A 23824-nucleotide genomic window follows, 5' to 3' on the forward strand; every position below is an offset into this window, starting at 1 on the left:
GACCCACTTCTAATGGATAATATACGTGAACTCACAGGCTAGGTCACCCAGCTTCTGCCCAAGTCCGTCAGAGCATTTTCTCTCAGAACCCAGCCCCCATGCAGATAAAAGCCCAAGGCACATAAAGGGGCACCCAGACTGACTGCCTAGCTCTCTAGTTGACAGTCCCAGAGGGGGGCAGGGGGCATCTGTGAGTCATCCCAGCCTATAAAGTCCAATTTTATGTGCCAACTTGATTGAATCAATGGGTGTCCAGATATCTGATGAAACATTATTTCTGGGTGTTTCCAGAAGAAATTAGCATTTGAACTGGGGTACATCATATGGTCCCTTCAGCAGCTCCCAAGAAGCCACATCCCACACCCTACAGTGTGGGCATTTCAAGCCAATACACCAGTGTGGGGAAGAGCCAGGCACTCTGTGTATGTGGCTGGTTGGTCTTGGAGGGGGCTGAGGCTAAGCCAGCAACTGAGAGTCTGGAAGGAAGGAGAGGCCATGAGCATCCAAGGTGGGACGTAAGTTGTGTCCAACAGAGTGAATGCATGCAAGGTCCTTGTTGCCCCATTCAGAAAGTCACAGATGAAATTAATCTGGAGCTAGTAAGACTACAAGGAAAGAGAGAAGGAAACACCAATTTGCTAAGATTCTCTGCCAGCAATTTGCAATTTACATGGTGGTCCCACCATTTGAAATCTTGTAGTTGAAAAGGTCATGTTCTTCAATGACCCTAATATAAAACTGACCAAAAGGGCAGCCACAAAACTGCAGGCAGGCCTTCCCCAAACAACTTTTATTGATAGTTCTCTGCACAGGAGAGGAGGCTGACCTACCGGCATTGACGAGATTAGGACCTTGTCCCACCACCAAAGCCTGCTGTTCTGAACTGCCTCAAAACAGAAGCCATTAAGCTAAGAGGCAGGATGGTAGTCAGACCACAAACACCAACAGGGGATACGGAAGAAACTTCAGGCATAAAAACATCTAAATAAGATGTGTACCATTATTAGTGTCAAAGGTAACGAATTAGGCTAGATGCCTGCCAAAAATGTTGAGGGAACTTTTTGCCAAAGAAACTCTAGACCTGGCCTCCAATGGTCTGTGACTATTTAACCCCTAAAATAATCCCCAGGTCCTTAGCTTCTATCAACAAGGAGGCTGCGGGAGAGTGAAGCCCCATGAAGAGCATTTCCCAGGCCCTGCTCAGTTTTGGCCTGGGGGTAATGGATAAGGACTGGAATCACGAGCAGAGCCAGGGGCTGCCCATCGCCACAAAGGCTCTCAGTCCACTCAACGCTGTAGGGCAAGGAGGCATTGCTGGTACTACCCAGGGCATCTGGTGGCTGTTCTCCACTGGTGTGTCTCCAATTCTCCTCCCTCTGACTTGCAGTTTTACTGTCGTTGATACCCTCTTCCTTCTCCACAACTGTGAACTCACATGTACAGGAGGCACACAAAGACTGTCATTAAATGTATTCACTGTTGGAACTCACGAACCTTGAAATACTTTGGGACTTTGAGTTGAATGTTATAATTGAATGAAATTTCAGGGGTAGTGACTTATATCTCAAAAGAAGGGTATGTCTTGGATGTTGCTTAACAAGGGTAGGCTATGGTAAACGCCAGTTATTACCTATGCAGTATCCACACTCTTGTTCTTCCTTCCTTAATCAATACCTCTATTTTGTAGATAGTAGCAATGTGCCAGATTCTGTGGCATATTGAGGTGTCACTCTCCTGGGCAGCGGCATATTAAGTTTTTTGAAAAGAAGACAAAATCATTTGGATTGTTTCTATTGCTTATTGTTTTCCTTACCTCCTCTTTCCGGTATGGAATGTGAGTGTGATGCTGGGATAAAGAACTATGTTGGTGACCTTAAGAATGAAAACCACGCCCTGGCCAGTTTGGCTCAGCAGTAAGAGCGTCAGCCTGCAGACCAGAGAGTCCTGGGTTCAGTTCCCGCTAAGGGCATGTACTTCAGTTGCGTTTTGTTCCCGGCCCCCCTGGGGTCGTGGGGTCGTGTGGGTGGCGAACACTCGATGTGTCTCTTTCACATCGATGTTTCTCTCTCTCTCTCTCTTCCTCTTCCCCTCTCTCCTTCCCACTTTATCTGAAGATAAATGCAAAAATGTCCTTGGGTGAGGATAAAAAAAAGAGAGAGAGAATGAAAACCACGCCACAGATATGGCAGAGTGAAAAGAGAAAAGAGTCTGAGTTCTTGGAAACTTCAAGGAATGACTGAACTGACTCATGCATTTTTGATACGCAGGGGAAATAAACCTTATGTGATGAAACTACTGTTATTTGGGGTTGTGATGACACACAGTCAAAAGCAAATCCTGATTAGTCTGGAGCCCAAAATGGAAAAGCCTAATAAGCCAATAAGAAAGCTTTCCCCACAGCTGAAAACAACCGCTGCACAGTGACGTGTAGCGGAGCTGGAAATATGGGAGTGAGAAGTTCTTGCCAATTCTCTAGAATAAATCAGACTGGTACCCAGGCGATTCCTCCCGCCAAGCTGTGAGCAGAACACTGACTGCCAAAAGCACCTTGCCGCACACCGACAGCACGTTTCATGCAAAACCAGTGTCTCTAAAAACAAAAACAAACAAACGAGGAACAAGCTACCAGGAGATTGATATTTGAGCATTGGCAACATCACTTTTAACTGTGTGATCTCGATGACTTAATTTCCTCATCAAAAAGTTAGAATGAGATAACCTAAGTCATGACGATGTTTAAGGGAGACGATTTTTCAGGCTACAATAGAGCTGTGACATCCCCAAGACACACTGTGTCAGAGCAGCTGTTTCCCGAAAGCGCTGTAGAAAGTGTCTTTGTTTTTCTTTTTATTTATAAGTTAGCTTTCTTTTTTCTTCATCCATTCAGTCAAACTTCATTAATCACTGCACTAAGCGAGGCATGAGGAACACAAAGAAGAAAAAAAGCATAAAGAAGTTGTTAGCTCACCCTAAGGGGACCGAAAAGACAATAGATCAAAAAGACCCAAGAGATGAGGCTAATGACAACAAGAAGGCAACACCAGGTAAGGTATCCCAACAGGAAACCCAGGGCCAAATGTTGCTGGAAATTTCCAAATCTTAAAGCCACACATTCTCCAGGACCTCTCCCATAACTCAAGAATAGCATAGAGTTTACTTCGATTGTCAGATGACTCCAGGCTGAGAAGGAAACACCATTGTTTTTACTGAAGGATAATCGTCAGACAAATCCTATTAGTTTCAGGTGTACATCATAGTCATTTGATATTTATATGAATTATTAAATGACCACCACAATAAGTCTAGACACCCACTGTCATTATACAAAGTTATTACAATGTTACTATGTTCCCTGTGCCGTATTTTACATCCCCATGACTCAATTTATTTTATAACTGGAAGATTCTACCTCTTAATTCTCTTCACCTATTTTGCCCACCTCTAACCTCTTACTATTTTGTTAACTACCAGTTTGTTTCCTATGTCCATGAGTTTGTTTCTATTTTGTTTTGTTTTTTCATTTGTTTTATCTTTTAAATTCCACATGTAAATTAAATAATGATATTTGTTCTTCTCTGAGTTATTTCATTTAGTACCATACCGTCTAGATCCATAGATGTTATCATAAATGGCTATATTTCATTCTTTTTTATAGCTAAGTAATATTCCTATATACATATATATATGGCATCTTCATCTATTCATCTATAAATGGACACTTACGTTGCTTCCATATCTTCACTACTATAAATAATGCTGCAATAAGCCCAGGGTTATATGTATCTTCTTAAATCAGTGGTTTCATTTTCTTCAGATAAATAGCCAGAAGTGGAATTACTAGGTCATATGGTAGTTCTATTTTTAATTTTTTGAGGAACTTTCATACTATTTTCCATAGTGGCTATACCAATTTACGTTCCCACCAATAGTGTACAGGGGTTCCTTTTCTCCACATTCTTGCCAACATTTGTTTATTTGTGCTTTTTTGTCTTTTTGATACAGCCATTCTGACAGGTGTGATGTAATATCTCATCATGGTTTTGATTTGAATATAAGACCTGAAACCCTAAAACTCCCAGAAGAAAACATATGCAATAAGCTCTTTGACATCAATCTCAGCAATGTTTTCTTGGACCTGTCACCTCAGGCAAGAGCAACAAAAGCAAAAGGGAACCAATGGAATTCATCAAATTAAAAAGCTTTTGCACAGCACAGGAAACCAACAACAAACTGGAAGGCAACCTACTAAATGGGAGAAGACACTTCTAAGTCATATATCTGATAAGGGGTTAATATCTCTCCCAAATTTATCAACTACAGACACAGCTTCAAATAAAAAAAAAAAAAACGCGATTCAAAAATGGACAGAGGATGTGAATAGACATGTTTCCATAGAAGACATACAGATGGCCAACAGGCACATGAAAGGTACTAATAATCAGGAAACACTATTTTTAATATGCAATGAACAGTGAGACAACTTTCCAATTCCCCACTGTTGGACATTTACTTATTTCTCTCCAGAGCAGTGTGCTTACCCAAGATTGTTCAATTACAGTGAGGCTGGGAGTAGGGTGCAGGGAGAGAAGGATGTGGAATTAAAAACTTGGAAACCTTCAGTGATCTCAGCATAGGCCAGCCTGACCAGGGGATACCTTTCATGTAAGCTGCTCTCCCAAACTACAGCATAAATGCTACCTAATAACAGGAAAGAGCCTGGCTGGTGTGGCTCAGTGGTTGAGCATCAACCCACACACCAACAGGTCGCCGGTTCAATTCCTGGTCAGGGCACATGCGCCCAGGTTATGGACCTGATCCCCAGTGGGGATCGTGCAGGAGGCGGCCAATCGATGTTCTCTCTCATCGATGTTTCTATCTCTTTCTCCCTCTCCCTTCCTCTTTCTCTAAAATCCATAAAGAACAATATATTTTTTAAATAACAGGAAAGAACCCCTCATTCTGATTGGCCAACATATGTCACTTTTCCCTGTAAAGAGTACAGTATCTGAATCCTAGTTGACCACAAATACAGATCAGCTACCAATGTGGCTACTTTAACAACAGGGCATGTAGACATTCCCCACAGGTCTCTTCAGTCCTCAGATCCTAGGAAGATAAAAAGAGAGAACTAGAACAAAGTTGCTCTCCTTTGGATACTACCTGCATATCACAGTGACTTCTCTCCCCACTGAGTTCTTGTCGATGTTACAGTGATTGAGTCTGGCTATCTCCAGGCCTCTGAAAGAAGAAACCAAAATCCTGACACCATGTGGTCATTGATGAACTCACGATGCTAGCAGTCAACTAAGAGGGTTACTTACTGGCCTGAATTCAGAGGGTTGGTATCATTCTGTCTTCCCAAGAGAGTATTCATGTGATTTCAATGATATAAATTAATCTTGGTTTTCTATTTTATATGAGTCCAAAATGGAAGGCAAAGAAAGTTAAAACACTCACCAGATGAGAGACAGTAATAAGAGTTACTAATATTGATCATCATCCCAGATGGTCATAAAAGGAGACTAGACCAGTCGAAATCCTCTGACAAAGAGAACATGAGAAATGTCTGGGTAAGTACATTATCATGTGTCAAATGTCTGATTTCTGGATAGTAGTGTCATTTCCTGATATGGGAAGAGTGGATGAAGGCGCTAAGTATCAATATTCCTGTTTTGGCCATATTTTTGAGGTACTTATTAAACATTTAAATGAAGCCTTCAGAATAGTTGCTAGATGTATAAATCTAAAATCCCTCCTACCCTGCAAAATAATGTCTGGGCTTTAAGGGTTGTCAGTAGATGGATGGTATTCAGAGTCATAAGACAGAATATAGGTGTCAATAAAGAAGAGATGAGCTTCTCCCATAGTTAGAGGTCAGGTTAAAGAAGATGAGTCAGTAAAACAAGCTAATAAGGATGAAGATCAGGTGACAGAACAATTAGATAAATATTTCATTACAATAGCCTGGAGAACACAGTGTCCAGTCAAAGAAAAAGTCCTCAGTGTGTCAAAGGCTGCAAGAGATCCTGCCAGGTGAGGACAAAGGTCATCATTGACTTGGGCAAGATGTCAGTGGGGACCTGGATAAAAAATGATTTGAATGAAGTGAAAACAAAAGTTCTTTAGGGTGTAGGGAAAGAACATAAAGTGGAAAGTAGAGAGAACTTCAACAACTAGTTCGGGAAGTTTTTCTGTGAGGGGTCAAGGGAAGGTGTTTTAAAGCCACATTAAGACATCTCTGAATGCCAATGGACAGAATCCAGCAGAGTGGGGGATTCTGTGTTGCCAGAGAAGCTGGAGATCATCACAGGAGCAAAATCCTTAAGTACACGAGAGGAGGGTGAACCGAGGCACAAGTGGAGGGATTGGCCTTAGACAAGAGCAGGGACACTTCTTTTCTTGTGTGAGAAGGAAAGGCAAAATTTGTGGATACAGATGCAAGAGGTTAATGGAATGGGTGTTGGGTAGCTGAATTAATTTTTATTTGATTGCATCTTTTTTTCTCTATGAAGTCTGAAGTGAAGGCATCAATGATCGAGGGGGTGGTGCTAGAGATTTGACGATAGAAGAGAAGTTAGAAAATATTCTTTCTGACGAAAGTATATTAAAATTTGCTGGTAGGTTGAAAGTTCATTTAAGATTTGTAGTCATAAATTTTAAGTGACTGCATAGAGCACTGTGTGCAATTATTAAAATATTTTGCTGGTTACGGAAACTGGGCATGAGGAAGTGTTTTTCAAACCCAACAAGTTCTAGCTTCCTTACATTTTCTATGAATTATTTGAAAACTAAGAAGTTCTTTCTTTAGCTCATCTTGATCTTCCCTGTACCTTAAGATAGGCAGCTACAAGGAACCATTTGACACTTTCCGCATTCGGCAGGATTGCTCTTTACCAAACCCATGAATTCATTAGATGTACATTCTGTCCTCCAGGTGACCAAGGCAACAGTTTGGCCAGTTGTTCCGCCAATTATCTAATATCCGCCTCGTTGTCTGCAGCCCCCAGCAACCACTGCCCGCCACCCTTCCAGCCTCCACGCCAGTGTTGTGTAGGGCCTTCGGGCCCCCGCCGCCACCTTTCCAAAGCCAATGCTCCAGGTCTGACACTTTCTGTTACAGCAGCGGCCTACTGCTAGGTATCAATTTTTGTTTTAATTATCTATGACTAGAAAACAAACTATCCCTTAAAACTTCGTGACTTACAGGGGGAGGGGAGGTAGAAGAGGCTATGGGAGGGATAAATGGTGATGGAAGGCAACTTGACTTGGGTGGTGAACACAATATAATATGCAGATGATGTATTATAGAATGGTACACCTGAAACCTGTATAATTGTATTAACCAATGTCACCCCAATAAATTCAACAAAAAGGTTTAAAAAAAAACAAAAACGGGGATTTACAGTTGTCTTATTATATACAGTTCTATGAGTCAGGGAGTCACACAAGGCACACAGGTCTCGCTCACCTCGCTCCGCATGCTATATGCCAGGGCTCGTATGTTCTAGATGGCCTCTTGCCTCACACGTATAGCCCCTGGGCTTGGATGGCTCCAACATGCAGGGACTGGCTGCAGCAGCTGGACAAGGGTCACCTTTCTGGCTATCAGATGGGCTCCCTAGTTCTTCTCCATGTATTCTCAGACTCTCTCTGTGATCTCTCCATAGATTCTCTGAAGAACTTTGCTCGGGGTCCCCAAGTGTGCAAAAGTGAAAGCTGCCCACACGTCCTAAAGCTTGTGCTTGAACTGGCATAGTGTCACCGCTCCCACATTTTAAGTAAAACAGGTCACAGGGTTACCCAGATTCAAGCGGAGGGTCTACCTACGTAAATGCACAAAGACTATGAGGCATAGCCCATGGGCGCCACCAGACTAACAGTTTATCCCACATAATAACTGTCTTCAACAGGAGAGTGGAGCCTATTTCAATTTGCACCCTGCCTTATTCCTTCAACTTTAATAATTTTATGTTCTTTAGCAATAAAGGGACTACCTCTGTCTTGTAGTTCTTCTCTAACCACATTGGGCTTCATTTTTCTTTAAATCTCTTCAGTACAGTCAAGGAGCACCCTGTACCACTTCTCTTACATTATAATACAGCTACTTGCATTCTTGTCTTTACCTCACTAGCTAAATTAAAAGCATCTCAAGAAGAGGAAAATTTCATTTTCTACTCCCACTCCCTGAAAGTAGTAGTGGTTCTATTAATGTCCCTTGGATCGGCCTTAAAGAAGCTTGAAGTCTATAAATGTCATAAGATCTTTTGAGGGAATAGGAGCTAGAAAACAAAAATGATAGTCATCAATCAAAGAGTTCCAGTTTTTTAACTCACTTATTGAATCATCAACACAGCTTCTACATATTTAACACTCTCTCCTCACAAGGCACCATAAGTTAAGCATTACTAATCCTTTAAGGAATACTGACGTAACATCTCCATTTCATAGATGCAGAAATTGAAGCTCAGAGAGGTTATCAGACTTGCCACTGTCAAATGTAGATGCTTGTGATTAAAACCCAGGCTTGTCTCCTTGCAAAGCCCATATTCTTTTTACTTCTTTGCATCAACTGCATCTATAACAAGTTGCCAGAAAAAGCAACTCTTGCTTACGGCCAACTTCATGGGCATGTGACCTATTCGGGGCCCCCCTCATAGGAGGGCTCATGCTTGGTTTAATGCTTGACTCTCACTGTTTGAAAATTCTTAATAATCTATAAGCAAGAGGACTTACATTCTCGTTTTGCATCAGGCCCCACACATTATATAGCTGCTCCTGTCTCTGCTCACATGGAAACCACTCGGGCAGGTTGCACAGACCCTTCCACACATCTAGGTTTCTGCTTCACAAACATGGGGGCTGCTGCACATGCATGCAGAAGGGGTGCATGGTGTGAGTTTGTCCACTTAAAATCTGCCTGCCCAATATTCTCCCTCAAAATAATACTCAAGATATTCATCCCTTTAGGTTAACAAAAGAGCCCCTCCCCCACCTCACAAATAGTTGTATATATTCCATAATCTCACTTCACTCACCTTGAATACTTTTTATTTCCCTCCCCTAGCCAAAGTTTCCAAAAACACCATTTTCATTCCCCTAATACTGCTACAAGGACACCCTTTAATAAAAACTCTGAAAGGAGATAAATTATTGGGCGGTTATTCACAACCCCCAGGATCACTCACTGTGGATTCCTTGAAATGTACACTGAGAGCCATTAACCACTTGAACATTCTAGTGCAGAAAAACCAACCAGAGGACCGGCCCCTCCAAGGCTGAGGGCAGGGGGTGTGGGGCCGAAGTCCCTGATGTGGGGCAGCAGGTAGCAGGGGAAGTGGGCTGAGGACACCAGTGAGGAGAGAATCCATCACATCAGCATAACATGAAGCATAATCTTCAAGATGGATTTGGGGCCCTAATACAGGTGAATGCTAAGGCTTAAATAGGCATAGCAGTAGGGTGTTATGCCCAGGAGGAAACAGAATATTTTGTTGACTATCTAGTGATGTGAAACATTAGTTTACTCGACTAAACAGTGGAAACTGCAGCCCGAGGTAACTATAATATGAACAACCAGATCTCTATATAACTCTACCCGAGTCTTCTTGGCTTGTCCCTGCTCAGGCAGGATTCATCGTCTTCTGATGATAGGCAGGTGGTGCACCTCAATAATGGGTGAAACTCCGTTCTTTAGGGCAATGGCTTTTGTCTCCAGTGGCTGTTAGGGTTACTTCTGATTCAAAAGTATACGAGGCAACTTGGCGCAGGGTCATTAGTTTTGAATGACACACAGCATGGCATTGTTCTCGCAAACCCAGGCTCCTGTGACATAAAGCTCAGTACCTATGAGAGGGACAATCACACTAGGGGAAGAAGGGCCCCCGGTACCCATACAGAAACCAAACTAGAATCCCCCCCATCTCCAAGACTTATTTAAGTCAAAGCACAAGTATATCATCTGCATACTGCATACAGCAAACTCTATAATACTGGCTTCAACTCTTCCACAGTTTTCCTATTGCACTGGAATAAAATCCATCCCCTTTATCATGCACTGTTTCACCTGGCCTAGCCTCTCAGTCTCATCTTCTCCCATTCTCCCCCTTGCCCACTGCAGCCACACTAATCCTCTTGCTGTTTCTTAGTTCAACCTTATGCCCACCAAGTGTCATTTATGCTTCCTGTTCTAGCTCCCAGGTTCCCTCAGACCCCAGATGTTTGTGTGACTCACTATTTCTTGTCATTTGGAACTCAGATCCAATTCATCTCTTAAAGGGGTGTTCTCTGAAAGATACTGCTTATTTATTTGTACTTGATTATTGTCTGCCCTCCCCCCACCCCCCGCAGCCCCCCTCCATCAAAAATCTAAGCTTCAAGAGAACAGAAACCTTGCCTGTCTTTTTTGCTGCTAAATCTCCATTTTCTGGCACATAGAATGCAACTAATAAATATTTGTTGAATGAATAAATACATGAGTACACTATCAATATTTAGTTGCAGCCTGTAGTCTGGATGCTGGAAAATGTGCAAACGAAGCGGAGGCATGGCATTGATCAAACTGAGTTGGAGTGAGAGGGAATGGAGAGAAAAGAGGGATGCAGAGAAACAGAAGAAGAAATAAATCCTAGCAAGCACAAGATGAAGGAATCTCTGGTCCCCTGGTACATTGTGAGGAGACCCTGCACTGGAAAAGTTTATCCCCAGGAATCTCATTAGAATTGGGTGGGTTTCTCCCTGCTGACCCCTACACAGCACCAGACTAAATGAACAAATAGCCACATGGGTGGGCATGACAACATAATGCAGGCCAGGAGAAAAGAAGGCAGGAACAGAATGTTTTTTCTTATAACACTCTTTACATAAATGAATAATATGAAAATATAAAGCAAAAGAAAAAGCACATTCTACAAGATCACACACAAAAGTGTATACATTAAAAACATTAGAATAGCTGTCTGTGAGCAGGGAAGAAAATGAGAATGGGGGGAAATATAAAAAGAAATGGATAAATTAAATAACAATGAGAAGCCTTGTGTAGACTAATGACGATGATGTTCCATGAAGGGAGGATCATGCTTAATTCAACCTTCTCTACCTGAAGTCCGAAAGAAAACAGGAAGTTTATCTTCTGATTAATGTCACTTTGTGCAGGGAGCTCAAATTCAGGCAGAGGAGTTTGAATTTGTTGAGGTACCTGAGTATTTCTGAAATTTTCCTGATTAAGAGCTACTTTTTATTTCTCCAGTGTCTCAACCAAAAATGGGCTAAACGTTAAAGCTGCTGATCTGGAGGGTAGGAGAAAAGGGGTGAACCAAGAGGGTGTTCAGTGACTGGGAGGGCTATGGCCTTTTCCCATAGAGAATCTAATAAACCACAGGAAAGAGAATGGGAAAGTAGGGGTGCTGGAAAATTGGGGATCCCATCATTTCAATCATGATGAAGGTCACGGGGAGGAGGGAAAGACATATGCATTAAAAGACTGTTATTTGTCAGGCTCAAGCCTGGTATCAGATTTACAGTATTCATTCATTCATTCAGCTAATATTTACTGAACACATGTTAAGTGCCAGGCTTTCGAGTCACTGGGACACAGAAGTGAACAAACAGTCTGGCTCATTTTCATGACTACATAAATAACAAGACACAAACCAACTTAATTAAATTTTCATAAGATTTTTTCCTTTGTTCTTTTTCTGTGTTTCTTTATTGATTTTAGAGTCAGAGGAAGGGAGAGGGAGAGAGATAGAAACATCGATGAGAGTGAACATCAGTTGGCTGACTCCTGCATGTCCCCCACTGGAGATGGGGCCCACAACCTGGGCACGTGCCCTGACCGGGAATTAAACTGGCAACCTCTTGGTGCATGGGTCGATGCTCAACTACTGAGCCACACCAGCCAGGCTTAATTAAATTTTTAAAAATCAGAGATGATTGCTATGTAAAAAATTTAAACTGAGTGATGTGAGAGAAGGTGACTAGATGGCTTCTTAAGTTTGGGTAGCTAGAGAGGCTCAATCATTAACCAGTAGCTTCTGCTATTTGTTTAGATTCATATCCCAGCTCTATCTCTTCACTGTGATCTTGAGCAAGTTACTGAAACTTCCAGTGCCTCAGTTTCCTCATTTTGTAAAATGGAGGCAATAATTTAACCCACTTCATAAGGTTGATATGAAGATTAAACATTAATACACATACAGTGTTAAAGAATAGTTCTGAGCCCATGATAAGTACTTAATAAATGTTTTGTTTTGTTTTTAATCCTCACCCAAGGATATTTTTCTATTTATTTTCAGACAGAGTAGAGGGGGGAGAGAAAGAGAGAGGGGAACATTGATGTGAAAGAGGCACATCAACTGGTTGCCTCCTGCACAACCCCAACCAGGGCCTGGGACTGAACTACAACCAAGGTACATGCCCTTGACCAGAATAGAACCCACAATTGTCTGGTCCATGGGCTGACACTCTAACCGCTGAGCCAAACCGGCCAGGGCAATACATGTTAATAATGATGATGATGATGATGGTAATGTTGCTGGTGGTGAAGGTGATGATGGTGGTAATGGTGGTGGTGGTGCTGCTGCTGGTGGTGATGCTCATGCTGGTGGTGATTGTGGTGGTGGTGGTGGTGACTGTGGTGGTGGTGGTGGTGGTGACTGTGGTGGTGGTAGTGGTGACTGTGGTGGTGGTGGTGGTGGTGACTGTGGTGGTGGTAGTGGTGACAGTGGTGGTGGTGGTGACTGTGGTGGTGGTGGTGGTGGCAGTGGTGACTGTGGTGGTGGTAGTGGTGACTGCGGTGGTGGTGGTGGTAGCGGTGGTGACTGTGGTGGTGGTGGTGGTGACTATGGTGGTGGTGGTGGTAACTTGTGGTGGTAGTGGTAGTGGTGACTGTGGTGGTGACTGGTGGTGGTGGTGATGGTGGTGGTGGTGGTGACTGTGGTGGTGGTGACTGTGGTGGTGGTAGTGGTGACAGTGGTGGTGGTGGTGACTGTGGTGGTGGTGGTGGTGGCAGTGGTGACTGTGGTGGTGGTAGTGGTGACTGTGGTGGTGGTGGTGGTAGTGGTGACTGTGGTAGTGGTGGTGGTGACTGGTGGTGGCGCTGGTGGTGGTGGCAGTGGTGAATTAAGCTGAGAAAGAAAGTGGTATGCAAAAACTTAGGGCAAGAGCATTCCAGGCAGAGGGAACAGCAGGTGCAGAGACCTGCATGTTGGAAGAAGTTTGGCATGTTGAAGGAAGAAGGAAAAAACTAAGGATTCAGATCATGACGGGCAAGGGGAGAGTGGTAGGTGAGAAGGTGAGCAGTGACTAGGATTAATCTAGGATAAGGAATTGGGGTTTTAGTCTAAATTCTGTGAGAAACTACTGCACCGTTATCAGCAAGAATATAATATGACTCTTACAATTACCTTATCAGAGAGGCAATGGCATCTCCATTTCACCAACCAGGCAGGTAACTGAGGCTGAGTGTGGTTCAAAAAATTAACTGATGTCACATCACTATTGATTGGTGGATCCAAAATTTTAACCCAACTCTACTGGGCTCTAGTCCTTCGCCCCACCAAGGATCAGACTTTATACCAAGAGGATTCCTGAGCAGTTCCCTTCCTGCTATGACTGGCTTCCCATTAATGAAAACAACATTGGCTTAAAATCAGCACGGCTGCTTTTAACTTCCTATGCTTTGCTCTCCTGAGTGTCTAGAGAGGAAAACCAGACTCTGCAGGCCTGCTCTGAGGATGCCAGGCTTCCAACAACATCACATGCGCCTTGATATAACTGGTTGCTTACAAATTGCACCCAGCTCCTGGGACCTGGCAGTGATTCCTCTCTCACTGGCATGTTTGATCACTTGGGGCAGGATAACCCCATATGTGTTTTCTTCAGCCAATCTCAAGGGGGAAGACAGGAAGAAAAGGGACAAGAAATAGAGGGGGAGAGAAGAAGTTACTTTACTGAGTAAGTGAGCCTGTTCTTGGTCCTCAGTCTACACCAGGCCTTCAGAAGAATACACTGTTCTGTTGTGACGTAGTTGGATTTTTCCCGTTGGCACTCTGAAGAACTGTCATCGGGGCCTCCCAGCGCAGGCCGAGGACTGCCACCAGCTCTTTCAGAACTTCAGAGTCACTGAGCAGCAGTACGTTTCCCCCCTTTCCACTCTGCAGTGGATCTGTACATCCATCTCAACTCTCCAGCAATACACGAGTACAAATGAACAAAGCAGTTGTTAGTAATAATAATGAGCATTTTCGTGTGTCGGGCACCATGCTAAGAGCTTGGCGTGCATTACTTCACTTAATGCAGCATCCTGTGAGGTGCAAGGAAACAGGAAGTGCTGAGGAGATATGGGTGGGGCCCAAAGTACATGCTGGATGCTGAATCCTGAGCTATCTGACCTCAAAATGCATATGCTGAACCGCTCATGACACGGAGAAACTCTGTGCCTCTCCTTATGTTAGGTACTGTGGGGTATTCAGAGATAAATTAAATCTAAGGAAATCTCATTCACAGAGTTATAGATCAGTAAAGCTGAAAGTGATCCAGATGATCTAAGGAAAAGCAATGTAGAAATGGCAATCACGTGTCCCTCCTCTGTACCCTTCCCTCAGCTCACGTCACTCATCAATCACAAGCCTATACTTGGCTTTAGAACCCTTCTCTACACAGCCTACTGGTCAACCGCTACCATTCGTTTAGTAATTCATTTCCCAACAAATATTTATCTAATATTTAGGAACGCAGAGGTGAGGAAGACTCTTGCTTCTGGGTTTCTTCCAAATCGTATTTTTATTAAGAAGTTTCTTTGATTGTCCTCACACCCCACTTTCACTGGAGTGTTACATCTCACTTGACAAGTATCTTTTACCCAGAAACAGTCTCATGAGTTGCTCATTCTTTCTCCCTCTATCGAGCAGTTGATGATTGCACTACAGTACAGACTGAAGCTATGACCCGACTGAGCATTTTATTATAATTTACCAAAGAGCTCCCTGTTTTGGCTAGGAACCTGTGGAAAGCTTCCAACTGTGGTTAGAGCAAACTACCTATTTTATTGATGGTCATATTACTTGCTTTAGCCAATAGAACATTAGCAGGTATGATTGAAACAGCAGCTTTCAATGTCCTGTCTGCTTTGCCTTACCCTATAGTGTGCCTATGATTTGCCATGAGAAACACCTGCCTGGGACAGCTGCTGGCCCAAGGAAAATGAAGAAATCTGTAGAACTGACCTGAACCCAACTCACTCCTTGGAGCCAAGCCCAGCCAGTCCCCAGCAGAGCCCAGCACAGTTACAGCCGACCTGCAGATCTGTAGACAAGAAAATAAGCATTTGTTGTTGTAAGCTACTCAGGTTTTGAGACTGTTTGTTGTGCAGTCAAAACTGAACAATACATAACTCTCATTTTCTTAGAACTCTTTATATTCTTTTCACTTCCATTTTTAGGCAGGAGCTATGGCTTTTCAAATGGAGACCATACCTCATCAAGAAACAGAATTTCATCTCTTTTTAGGAGCTATTGTATGTGAAACCACCATCAGTTTACCAAAATATGTTGATCTAAGATGTGGACACTGGCCTGACCACTAGGGACACTCACTACCAAGTAATACACACATTTTCTAATAGAAAGAATTCAAATCAGAAGTTTAAAATTACATGCCACAAAGTTTAAGGTCAGGCAACTTATTTGATCAATCAGAGTTAATCAAGCAAAGAATAATCACTGTAGGTATTTAGAATAGGAAGAGCTTTCTGTAGGAAAATAGAGACTTGCATAACTATGGAAGGCTCGGGAACAAAGGGGAGGAGGGCTGTGTTCAGGAAACCCAGAAGTGCAGAGATGACAGAGGAGTGATCGCCAGTACTCTCAGCTACCTGCAGTGCCAAAGCAGGTGGTCCTCAACAGGATGCTCAAAAGTTGTGAACAAAACACCACCCCCTGCCATCTCCCACGCCCACACACCTGCCCAGCAGAGAACAGGTGGCTTCTCTTCTGTTCCACCTTCCGAATCTCACACGAGGGCCTCGCACGGATGGGCCCTCCACTAGAATCCTGCAGACGGGGAAGTCCGGTCTCCAGGCTTACACCCTCTAATACAGGCGAGAGCTAGGGACTGGGATGAGACTTAGCGTCAATAAGCCATATCCCTCTACTGAACCAAAGTCAAACAAAACAGATATAGCCCTCCCTTCCTGGAGCACATTCCAGGGACATTTCGCTTGAAATCTGGTGACTATCAAGGACAATTCCAGTGCGATGTGGTATACACACAAAGCACTAAGAAACCGAGATACATGATTCTTACCCACGTAAGGAGACAGGCGGGGGGAGATCAGGGAAGTTTTTTTCTTGGTGACATTCACACACACACACACACACACACACACACACACACACTTTGGGAAAACACCGCCCATCCAACAAACAGAAACCATCATGTAGCCCCAAGGACAACGATGAAGAGTGAGAGAAGGAAATGGAATTGCAAAGTATTTCGGGTCTGTTACCACAAAAGCCCTTCTCATTAGAATTAGCTGCCCTTAACCTAAATTTAATTCTTGTGAGCAACATCAAGGCCTCAATTTATATTTTTTGAAAGTGTGAGCTTCCTAGGGTGTACTACAGGCGTCCATGAATAAGCCAACTTCTGAGATTTCAGTTTAAAGACACCTGCTTTCTGAAATGTATTAATGCCACCTGGGTGTCCCATGCTAACCCACTATGTGGGTAGTTTAAATTAAGCGTTTGTTCCTTTTTTTCTTTTTTTTTGTTATAGAGGGTTTCCCCTCATTCCTTTTCTCATAAATTACTTTGAGGCTTTATACCTTCAAGATGTCCTGAGGTGCGATGTGTTAATAAAAGCATTTCCAAATGGACGGTGGGTGGGTAGGCAGTGAATTAATTGGAAACTGAACAGTACTGTGCTTTAAGAAAATCCCTGCTGTTTCTACATGTGTGATTTCCCTGCCAAATGGCATTCTTATGATCTAGGTTTAAAAGGCAGATATTGCAGAGCCACAAGACTCCAGTTTCATTTAACACCCTCGTTTCCAACCAGCCCCCAGCAGCGCAGCAGCCACGCTTCCTGAGAGGGAAGGCAAGGCGTTTGCCAGGGAGTTTGCACAGAGATGTGGTTGGAAAGAGGTCCCTGTCTGCTTCAAGTTCATTTCCTTGAACTCTCGTATGGACAAAGGGCAGCAACCTTCACATCTGCGATGACAAAAACTCAACTCAGATTGGCTTAAGCAAAAGAGGAAATGTATCATCTCCTGTTCCAAAGCCCGGAGATTTCTAGCTTCAGGCATGCCTAGATCTAGTTCTCACACAGTGTCAGCAGGAATCCGTCTTTCAGCTCTACTTCCTCCTGTGTTGGCTGAATATAAAGCAGACTCTTCTTAAGCAAGGGCAAGCCAGCAGCTTCGACAGTTCCCGTTCGAGTCCCAGAGCTGGGACTCAGTAGACGAAGGTGGATTCCTGACCCAACACTGTGTCTAAGGGAGTGAAGTACCACATTGTAGGCAACTGAATGCTGAGTCTGAAGTTAAATTGAGAGATTGGAGCTGAAAAGATAAATTTGAAGACTGTCAACATAGGGATGGTGTTTAAAGCCATGGAGCTGCAATAACTAGAGAGTAGAGTTGGATGATATATAATTCGGTAGTAGTGAGTGTTGCACATATAAACACATTTTATATGATGATTGACACCCCCACTGCATCTGTAATCTAAATCATAGATTTCGCCTCTGCTAACCACCTTTACAGAGCAATGAACACTTATGCCATGCTACAGTTATATAACATGTCTAGCAGTTGAGTGAAAGATTTACTGGGTTTTATCACAATTCCTCCTCTTTTTGAAAGTAAAATAAGAAAAACACATATACTACCAAAAGATGAGGCTATGTAGAGCAATGTGCCAAAACATTCCAATTTCTTCATCACTTCAAAAAGGAGTCATTTTGGCCCTTCCCAGAAACCAAAGAAAGAAAGAGAAAAATCTGCAACGCGTCACGTGGCCTAGGAAGCCCTGCATATTGGCTCGCCAGCCATCTCCTCTTTGTTTCTCAGTGTCTGGAGTGTCTGCTCTCACTGCCGAGATGTGAGATGTGCACTGTGCAAGGCGGACTGGGGTGTGGGGCTACCTGCTGGCAGAGAAAATGAGCCGGGTTGCTGGAGTCCAGAAACCAGCTCTTCCTGACATCTGGAGTTGGTGATTAAACCTCTCCCAAGTGGACCGCTGTTTACATCGGTCTAATGATCAGGAGTCTATCCCTGGGCAAAACATTGTGCATTTCCTATAAGCATTACAGATATTATACGGTATCTCTGATCATATAATCCTGGGGTAATGACACTGACTTTCACTCTACCATCAAAATGGGTGTGAGTGGGAAGGTCGAGTCAGGGTGGAATGTAAACAGACCGCACTGAGAGGTCAAGAATCCTGGACTCCAGTCTCAGATCTGCCACGGCTTGGCATGGACACGGGCAAGTTACGAGGAACATCTTCTTAATTGAATTGTAGTGAATGTTAATGGAGAGAAGAGGCATTTACAAGCTACCCAGTTCCACTTTCTCTATTTACAGATACAGAAAGCAAGGCTCAGCCCTTTCTGGGTTCTCTTTGGGGGATCAACCTCTTGCCAAGCACATGTATTCTAGTCTGCTCTGTCACAAAATTTTAAAAACATTGTCCTTGCACAAGTGCCCTGCAAAGCCAGTGGCGGGGTAGATAAATCTGTTGTATTGTGAAGTGAGGTATTTACGAGTCTAGAAGGATGTGCCATCGTGCAGTGCACCAGAAATAAAAGTGATCACCTGTCTTTCCACCACTCACTTGGTTCCACACTCAGAGATAAAAGAAAGGTGACATTTATACATTCCCTTCAATCCCCAACAATTATGCAGGCATGATAAACAGAACATTCTTATCAAATTGCAAACATTTTACCTGGAAGAAATGATATTAATACATGAATACCCACATACTCATGAGTGCCAGTGAGTCACAGAGCAGAGAGCTTCCCCTGCAGAGAAAAAACAAACAAACAAACAAAAAACGCCCTCGTTAAAGAGACACAAGCCAGGCTAAGTTCAACAGGTAGGTACGAGAGATCTGGAACAAGAAAGCTAAAGGGCATCCAAGATGGGGAAGGAGTGGGTGGGTGTTACATTCCTCCTCCCAGGACCAAACTGAAATTATAACTAAAATGTAGAGCAATCAACCTGAATAACAAACTGAAGACTAGCTGACGAAAGTTCTTACAACCAAGGATTTACAGAAGAAGCCACATCAAGACAGGAAGGAAGGGGAGAGACATGGAAAGGGTTGGCCCGGTTCCCACGGGCGGCAGCTGAGATTCCAGAGGGATGTCTCAGCTTCAAAGATTCTTCCTGAGAAGCATGGAGTCTTTACCCCAAGGTGGGCTCCCCAGCCCAGAGCACCTGAGCTAGGAAGAGGTGCCCACATAACCTCTGGCTATGAATCAGCAGGGATTCTGTCTGCCAGGGAGAGATGGAAATCTGCTCAGACATAGGCACCCTCTTAAAGGGCCAACATACCAAATCTCATTCCCAGCCACTCATCCTGGTGGGCGGAGGTGCAGCAGACTAGAATCCTGCGAGGACAGGTTGGGGTTTGTGGCTCTGGAGAGAGAGCTGAAGGAACAGCCGCCAAGATCTCTGTGCTGAGTTCCTCTCCCACACCACAGAGGCCATCTTTCTTGGGTGGAAGACTCCCCTCCAGGCCACATCCGCCTGGGGCAAGGCAATAGCTCCATCCCCGGATTCCCTGTTGGCCCACCCTGCAGAGCTTGCACCCTGCTGAGGAGTCAGCCGCCTGGCCAGGGTGTAGAGGTTCAGGCGGACTCAGGGGATGCTGAGTTGTGTGGCTATGGGGTGAGGACTATTCCCCACACTTCCTCATGAACCTGACGGATGCCTCCCTATCGTGGGAGATCCTCAAGCCCCACCCTCCCAACTCCTGGTGGCTCCACCCTGGAGAGGTCTGGGCAGAATCCCAAACAGAATGCGTTGTGTGGTTCTGGGGTGGGGGCCATCCCCTCGCTTTCCCGTAAGCCCTGCCAACACCTCCCCTTGACAGGAGATGCTCTAGCCCCATCCTCCTGACTCCCGGTGGCCCTGTCCCGCTAAGATGGAGCTCCTGGCAGAATCTGGCACAGATTGAGATGTGTGACTCTAGAATGGGGGCCATTTTTCTCTCACATGCTCGACAAGTGCAGAGCCCTCCCTTCACACGGCCAAATCTTGGTCTGTTTGGGTCTGATAAACTCTGCTGGCTTCACCCTGACGACTCCCTGAGGCCTTGCCCCACCACTAAGGTCTATGGGCACCCAGAGGGTGGCAGCTAGATTTGGTGTACTCTGGGACATCTACTGGGTGGCCTCAGACCCAGCACTGGCACCAAGTCTGAGCCTGTATCAGTCTGGTGAACAGCACTTGCTCCTACCTGGTGGCTCCCTGAAAACCTACCTCATGCAACTCGAGTGCTGTCAGAGGCTTTTCAGTGACTGAACTGACAGGCAGAGGCAGGAAGAGGCAGAACTTGTGGTGTCTGAGGACTTTTGCTGGCCTTCCCCCACGCACAGTACTGCTAAAAGCCAGCCTTAACGTGCAGCTTGGCCCTTCCCAGGCACACCCAGGACCAGCAGAGGCAGCCACAAACTGTGGATTACTGTGTACTCAGAACAGGCTGGCCTGCACCAGCGTCCCTCACATAGGCCCCAGCACCCACACACCTAGTGACATCATCAACGCAGAATCCAATTAGCTTCACAAGGGGCATATTCAAAGGGAGCTCTCAGTAGGCACAAGAGCTGCTCAGGTAAATTTTGCTTCACCTACGTAGCATCTGCACAGCAACTTGTACACTGTGGGTGGGTTCATCCTCAGTCACCCAGCATGAGGGTTGACCCCACACACAAATGAGCCAATAGCGATCAAGACTCAATTACTTTAGGAGGGCCCACATAACCTACACAAAATACATTCCTAGAGCACCCAGCTCAGATGCTCCAGGAAAATGTGTCAACGGGTCCCCCAGGGCACCTGCGACAGAAGGCAACCCTACCAAAACTGGGTAAGAAGGAGCAGATCTACCTAGTACATAGTAACAAACACAAAGAGGCAGCCGAAATGAGGAGACAAAGAAACATACCTGTCCCAAATAAAAGAACAGGAGAGAGCTCCAGAAAAAGAGCTAAATGAAATGGAGGCAAGCAATTTATCAAATATAAGGTTCAAAAAATGATTATAGGCTCAAGGAACTTAATGAGAAATACAACAGCATAAAGAAAAACATAGAAACCAAAAAAAGAACCAGTCAGAAATTAAGAATACAGTATCTGAAATGAAGAATACATTAGAAAGAATAAACAGTAAGTTGGATGAAGCAGAGGATCAAATCAGTGAGTTAGAAAACAAAGTAGCAGAAAACACACAATCAGAACAGCAAAAAGGAGAAAGAATTTTAAAGAATGAGGATAGTTTAAGGGACCTTTGGGACAACATGAAGTGTAACATCGGCATCATAGGGATACCAGAAAGAGAAGGGAGAGAACAAGGGCTCAAGAACCTATTTTTAAAAATATTGACTAAAACCTTCTTTAACTTGATGAAGGACAAAAACACACAAGTCCAGGAAGCACAGAGTCCCAAACAAGATGAACCCAAAGAGGTCTACACTAAGGCACATTATAATTAAAAAGACAGAGAGAATCTTAAAAGCCACAAGGGAAAGAAGTTACCTACATACGAGGCAGCTCCTGCAAGACTGTCAGCTTATTTCTCAACAGAAACATTCAGGGAAGAAGGGATTGGCATGAAGTATTCAAAGTTATGAAAAGCAAAAACGTACCTAGACTACTTTACCTAGCAAGGCTAACATTTAAAATGGGAGGAGAAAAAAAGCATTTCCCAGACAAGAAAAAGCTAAAGGAGTTTGTTACCACCAAGCCAGTAATGTAAAAAGTGTTAAAGGGTCTTCTTGAAGAAGAAGAGAAAAAAGAAAAGAAAAACAGAAGAACATAGTAAAAAGAAAGATGACATCTGCAGTGTGGGAGAGATGAAAGTCTGCTAGAGACGTAGGCATCACTGGTAAATATGTTCTCCCATTCAGTGGGTTGTCTTTTCATTTTGTTGAATAGATACTTCTCCAAAGAGAACAAACAGATGTCCAAAGACATATGAAAAGATGCTCAACATCACTAACCATCAGAGAAATGCAAATTAAAACCACAATGAGATATCACCTCACAATAAATCATCAACAAATCAACAAATAATAAGTGTTGGTGAGGATGTGGAGAAAAGGGAACCCTCATGCACTGTTGGTGGGAATGCAGATTGGTGCAGTCACTGTGGAAAGCAGTATACAGTTAAAATCATATGGAAATCCCTTATGACCTAGTGATACCACTTCTGGGAACATATCCAAAGAAACCCAAAACACTGATTCAGAAGAATATATGCACCTCTACATTCATTGCAGTATTATTTACAATAACCAAAATTTGGAAGCAGCCCAAGTGTCCACTAGTAGAAGAGTGGATAAAAAATCTGTGGTACATTTACACAATGGAATACTACTCAGCCATAAAAAGGAAATCTTACCTTTGTAACAGCATGGATGGACCTGGAGAGTATTATGCTAAGTGAAATAAGCCAGTTAGAAAAAGACAAATACCATATGATCTCACTTATGAGTGGAATCTAGCCCTGGCTGGTTTGGCTCAGCAGCTGAAGCATCGGCCTGCAGACCAGAGAGATCCGAGTTCAGTTCCCACTAAGGGCACGTATCTCAGTTGTGATTCATCCTCGGTCCTGGTTGGGGACGTATGGGTGGCAATCACTCGATGTGTCTCTCTCACATCAATGTTTCTCTCTCTCTCCCTTGCTCCCTCTCTATCTCAGGATAAATGCAAAAATGTCCTCGGGTGAGGATAATAAAAAAAAAAAGTGGAATCTAATTAACAAAATACACAAATAAAATAGAAACAGACTCATAGACGTAGAGAATAGACTGGCAGCTGTCAGAGGGGAGCAGGGTAAAGAAGGTGAAGGGATTAAGTAAAAAAAAAAAAAAAAAAAAACTCATAGGCACCGACAACAGTATGGTGATTACTAGAGGGAACGGGGCGGGGAGGTAGAAGAGGGTAAAGGAGATAAATGACAATGGAAGGAGACTTGACTTGGGGTGGTGAACACACTGTAATATATATAGATGATGCATTAGAATTGTACACCTGAAACCTATATAATTTTATTAACCAATGTCACTCCAATAAATTCAATTTTTAAAAAAAGAGAGCAAAAGGTAGATTTGGGATGCCAACTGGGTACCAGGAAAGCTAAAGAGTACATCTCTTCCAAATCACACCCACACCATTTTGTCTAGAAAGACTTTCTCCTCTGGGAATTCACATGTTTGTGAACTTGGTGTTCCCTAGTCTTCCATTCAGTAGTTGTGTCTACACTGGCACATTATTTCACCTTCTGAAGCTTGTAAGCTTCAGCACCTTACCTATAACAATACAACAGCACCTACCACTAATTTGTCCCCCACTGGTGCCAGGCATCATATTAATAAAGATAATTATGACTTTACATTTTTGTATAATTTACTGTCATTTAAGAGTCTCCTCCTACTACGTGAACAAGTGCGTCACATGAAATAAGTCATTTAAACTTCATAAAATCCCTATGAAGTGTTATCCATATTTCACAAATAGAAGAACTGAGGAACAGAGAGGTTAAGTAACTTGCTCAAAGTCACACAGCTAATCAAAAAGGGAGACAAAATTTAGA

Source organism: Molossus molossus, unplaced genomic scaffold (genome assembly GCF_014108415.1).
Source record: "Molossus molossus isolate mMolMol1 unplaced genomic scaffold, mMolMol1.p scaffold_m16_p_13, whole genome shotgun sequence".
NCBI classification, from domain to species: domain Eukaryota; kingdom Metazoa; phylum Chordata; class Mammalia; order Chiroptera; family Molossidae; genus Molossus; species Molossus molossus.